Here is a 6,000-nt window from a genome sequence, read left to right as displayed (position 1 = left end):
AGTCTTCATGTACAGAACAAACGTCTGACGCTCTGAGCGCTTCCTCATTTAGCTCCGATTGGAATGTTTCCTCTCTATGAACTTTGGCAAACTTGCTCAGGTTAAACTCATCCTCAGTGGGCAGAGTTATCCAGTGGTGGCACACTTTCTGTACCCAAGAAGAAGAACAGATACTTGTGTCACAAGAGACTTGACTTGACTCTGAAATGTGCTTGAAATATAAAAGTCGCTCTCCAAAGAACATTTTTACCCGCTGTTTCCATGCAAAGCTAACTGAACCTCACCTTTTCTCCCCAGTCGAGTCTCCCTCACGCCTGGACGTCTGAAAAACCTGTGTGAAGTTTCATATCGGTCGATATCGATAATTATTGATCATGTAGGTTGTGACTGAAGATGTGTTGTGTGCTCCAAGGGGTGGAAGCAACTAAAGTGATTGTTACTCGTTATGTCATTGATATTATTTTTTCTTGTTATATCTTTTGTTGTTTTAGGATTCTTACATCTTGTTACGTCATTTTTGTTTTCTTACATCTTTAATATAATTTTCATCTTTTTACATTTTTTATGTAATTTTCATCTTGTTAAAGTTCCATATTAAATTCCTTCAAAGTCTTCACTACAGACATTATTATAAGTCTGGTGGAGACAAACAACTGCGAGCCAGTAAATATCTTTATACGGCCAGTGACAGCAGGCTTGTCTTGTATGTGGAGGTCATGTTAATGTTGGAGGAACTTTACAAATCTCTGCTGGCTGCATCTGGCAGCTGTGATGGCATTGCAGTAGGTGCTTCTCCATCTGTTAGCTTGCCGGGATCTGTACTCTACTGAGTGACGTCTGATAGATTTGTTTTGTAATATTCTATTCTAAATTCAGTTAATTATCTGCATAGAATGAATGTGTGAAGGAACTACAGCTGTCATTTCACTGTACAATGATAATAAATTAACTTAAAGGACCAGTGTGTAGGATTCAGTGACACCTAGTGGTGAGCCTGTAGAGTGTAACAGCCTCACTTTCCCCTTCCAAGTGTGTAGAAGAACCAACGGCAGCCAAGAAACATGTCAGAACATCAGGCCACATGTCAAAACAGCTTTCTGGCTGCGTCTGATAGGGCGCCGAAAGGGTGCGTTTGGTTTCAGTAATTAATGTCCAGACTTTTCATCTGCATTTTTGCAGCCAATAAGGTGATCTGATGACAAATGAGTCAATGAAAACCAGGACATATGGACAAAAAAACTACTTCATCAATCATCTATAAATGTCAGTAACTGCAACTCATTCAATATTGTTTTGTCTGGAAAGGGAAAAGGGAAACTAAAACTTAAAATGTGAAAAAAAATGAGAAAAGAACGTCTTCTATTGATAATGTATTACACATCAATGGTTAAAAAGTTAGATAATGCTTCATGGTAAATATACGATAATTACCAACTAATATGTTTGAAATTTCTTAGAGATTAATCACAAATTACCTTCAAATTTCATGATTAATTATGTGATAATTAGCAAGCACTGTTTTCATCTAGTGTGTGTTAATCACCAAGTCACATGTTTGAAATTTCTTAGAAACAACCCCAAAATTTCAGTGTAAATATATGATAATTCACAGGTGCCAGTTTTATGCAAGTAGGCAGTAATTACCATTTCACATATTTGAACTTTTTTTAAAAAATGAACTGTAAATATAATATGTTACTTACCACCCACTACATGAAGAAAGTACTTGCTAATTATCACATAATTAACCATAAAATCTGGGGGTAATTTCTGAGAAATTTCAAATATATTACTTGGTAATTACCACCTATTTACCACGAAATTGTGGGACCAAAGTACTTTATACTCTGAATAGTTTTTGAGAAGAATGCTTTGTACTTTTACTTAAGTATTTTTCTAACACCAGTACTTTTACTTGTAAATGAGTAATATTTTAGAAACGTAACAGTTCTTGTATTGGAGTACAGATTTTCAGTACTCATTTTCATCTTTAACTAAAAAATAAAGTATCCAGCGAAACCAAAGAATAAGCAAAATATTGTCAATAAATGCTTGAATTACATGTGAACAACTGCAAAGTAAAAGCTATCCAGACATCAACAGCAGCCCTTTTTTAAAAAAATTTAAATAAAACAAAATAAATAACCACATAATATCAGAGATGCTGTCACAGTCCGAGACAGTAATGAACTGGACAAAACTGAAAATTGGTGGGAAACCAACCACCTTTCAAGTCTGCAGGTGGAGACTTTCTGATTCTGAAGCGATATATTTTGGGTGGAGAATCATTTTAATCACTTATCCTCACAGTATGACAGTTACATGTAAAACTGGTTCCTTTTACTTTTATCAGGGACACAATTTCTGCCTCTAACTATAATAATATAACACCTGCAGTCTGCAAAATCTGTTAGTGTGTGTGTGTGTGTGTGTGTGTGTGTGTGTGTGTGTGTGTGTGTGTGTGTGTGTGTGTGTGTGTGTCTGAGATGCGTACACTAATTGACCGACTGACTGACTGGCTGTTATTTGGCAGGTTAGGACCTGCTGTGCAAATCACTCAGGGCTGCCTAATCATGCATTGTGTGTGTGTGTGTGTGTGTGTGTGTGTGTGTGTGTGTGTGTGTGTGTCAGTGATGGCTGCATGAAGGAATGTCAAACTGCAGCTCGCAGTCGGAGGGAGTCTCCGCCGGGCCTCGAGGATTCAAACAAGGAGACAGGAGAGGATGCCCCGGTCAGAGTCGGGACGGCGTGAGTCACACTTCCCCCCCGTACCACGTCTCTGTCATCACTCACTTTGTTTTTCACTTTGTTTACATGATGCTGAACTGAATCATCAATGTAGCGAGAAGTTAAAGAGGAGGAGGAGTCGGGCTCTGTCACGTGGCAGGTTACAGGTTTGATTCCTGCTGAGACCACCCATGTTGGAGAAATCCTGCAGGTTCCATCTAACCATGACACCCTGAATTTGTTTCTAGTGCACAAACTTTATTTAAAGTTGTGGTTGTTCTTGTATTTGATCTACAAAATAACAGAAACACAACGCAACAGAACTGCCTTCAGGCAAAAACAGTTTAACGAGGTGTGGCACCCTGAATATTTTTGTGGTACAGTATGCCAAGAATTACTATTGTATCAGTTTTTGTTATTACCCTGGTCCCACACCATTATTTCTCTTTTTGTTATTATACAAGTAGCAAGTAGCAATGAAGGGGCCCTTGCACAGACCCCACAAGGGCCTTGAATAGAAGGTATTCACTGTCACTTCCTGTCTCCACCAACTATATGTTATGATCCAGTATATTAAGTCACGTAAATCACATGATGATTGTCACACAAGGCTTACCTCCTGTTGCCAGTAGGTGGTGAAAAGACTGTGACTCCTAATTAGCATCTAGATGACTTCAGGTTGGGACAATCAAACAAATGGAACAGAAAATATGCTGAAATGTTGCAGCAAATTCAAAATAACTGACTTCATGTTGACTTTAGGGTAATGGTCCAAGAGTCTGTACCTACCAGTTTTCATACATGTAGGTGAAATGCATCATGGGGGCAGCTTCGTTGAAATTTTATATGGGGCCCTATTGGTCCATTTCTGATCTGACTGTTTAAAATCAGCCTTTTTTGGATGTGATACACAGATGGTTCATCTAATTACCTGCCAAGTGTTTTATGAAAGTGCTTGCCCTTTTCCAAACAGTTTCTAAGGATTTCTCAGATGTTTCTGTGTAAAAAATCATCTGGCGACTCAGGTCAAGTGAAACATGCAGCAGTGGCTGCTGTATAAGGGGCATGGTCAAAACATTTAGCCACGCCATTACCCAAAGCCATATCAGATGTAAATTTTCACCACGACTGACATGTGCATCACGTTTCATGATATTTTGAGCATGTTTTGTCCTTCAAAAATGTGATTGACTTCTAGGAATGATTATAATTCCTTCAGTTTCAGTAGAGTCCTAACACCGCTCAGTGCTCGGGCCCAAAACGTTTGGACGCTATGTAAAATGTAAGTAAAATCAGAAAGCAATGTTTTTGATATCATTAGCAACTTAAATTATATTTAATGTTCAAACTGATAAACTTTACTTTCTTTGTAAATAGACACTCATTCTGAATTTGAGAGGGAGACTCGACTGCAGAGAAAAGTTGAGGTTCAGAGCCGGTACTTTTTCTCTTTTACTTGAGTAAAGACATTGCATCAGTACTTCTACTTTTACCAGAGTCTTTTTTTTCACTCAATCTGTACTTCTGCTTTAGTACAGTTCTACCTTAGGTTTACCACCTTTGCTGCACAAAGCTAAAACAGTTCCTCCAGCTGCTGCCAGGTCTTTAAACTGCTTTCTCTTTTGATGTGATGTGTTTTACTTTTATCTTTGTGGTGTACAGAGTGTAGATGTAAGGGTCAAAGAAAATGTTAATAAGTCATCAGCTGACTGAAAAAATCATCAGGCTATTCAAAGCTGCTGTTTGGCTTCCTTTTGTTAATTACAGGATGTTCTACATCAGACTGTAATTAAGCATGTTGAGAATCAACGCGAGAGCTAACTACATTCCTCTTTTGGCCACAAACAGCCTTCTGACACAAACCTTTAAACAGCCAGAGAGCAGGTTTATTTCTGAACTCAGTTCCTCATGCATGGAGCGACCTCTGCTGGCAGCAGGCAGGAGTGAAACATCCTGGTTTGTCAGCAGGTACTCAAACTGGTTCACTTTTAGACTTCCTTATTGTTTTTTCATGACTTCATCACTTCATTCTTTATTTCACAAGTTATTTTTGGACTTAGCTGTCGAACACCTGCATGTCTCCATGCCTGATTCTGAGATTCAGACTTTGGACCGATTACAACACCACAGGGTAAACTCTGCACCGATAAGGCTGAAGATTGGACTTAAACACTCCAGTAAATACAGTAAAATTAGTTTCAGACATTCATGTTTCTCTCAGGATGAATCATACAACTTTGCTGATTCTTTGACTTTTCAGCGTCATCGAGTCAAAACTAGTTATTCCCATCAGCCTCAGCTTTGTGCTTAGTGCTGATTAATGTTCAAACTAAGATAGTGAACAGGGTAAACATTACACCTGCTAAAAGTCAGCATGTTAGCATTGTCATTGTGAGCATGTTAGCATGATGGTATTAGCATTTAACTTAAAGCACCATTGTACCTAATGCTGTTTTCAAATGGGGTCGTGTTTATCATGTTAACATGAAGAAACTGTGATGAACGCCTTCCTCTTGTGTTATTCAAGTGGATATTTTCTGAAATCTCAAAGGCCTTTCAGACAGAAGTTGACAACGGCACCACTGCACTCTGAAATCTATAACTTTCAGTGGTTTGTACAGTGCCATAGCAGCTTCCTGCTGCACTGAGCAAAACAGAGTGTACCATGCTGCACAGCATTTCAACCAGGTTGAACTTTGGGCACAAGCTTGCTCCAAATTTAAGTGTTAGGTCTGGAAGAGCTGTGACGTCTTCCAGAGTCGTGGTGTGTTTGCTGACGTTTTCAGAAATGTGGAGGCCAAGCTTCATTTTTCAGTGGATGGTAAGTTAATATTTTGTCATTTTATTGTAATTTTAGGTTGTTTTTTTTCATAATTTTACCTGTCTCCACATGGTGTTTCTTGGAAGGAAGTGCAAAATGACAAGAGAGCACTGAGGAGTCTTGTCTTGTTCTCATGATTCAAACACTAAACGCCTCCCCACCTCGTAACCACGGGCTCATGAAGTCCTTTGAAGGCAGCATAATGAGCTGCTAGCATGGCTCTATGGTCTTAAACCGTGTCCAAAGTCACTCCTTATTTACTATATAGTGCACTATATTTTCTGTCTCCTTCCTGCAAACAATCCCTCAATGCAATTCTCTGCATTTCATAAATGCCAAAATTACAGTTGTGTGGCTCTACAGCTGACAGTGATGAGACAAAATGATGATAACATCTGAAATCAGAACTTACTGCTCACTACTGAGTAAACTTATGTTACACAGGAAGTAAT

The sequence above is a fragment of the Lutjanus erythropterus genome, chromosome 3, assembly GCF_056507025.1.
Source record: "Lutjanus erythropterus isolate fLutEry1 chromosome 3, fLutEry1.hap2, whole genome shotgun sequence".
Classification (NCBI taxonomy): Eukaryota; Metazoa; Chordata; class Actinopteri; order Lutjaniformes; family Lutjanidae; genus Lutjanus; species Lutjanus erythropterus.
Note: the sequence above shows the minus strand (reverse complement) of the source record.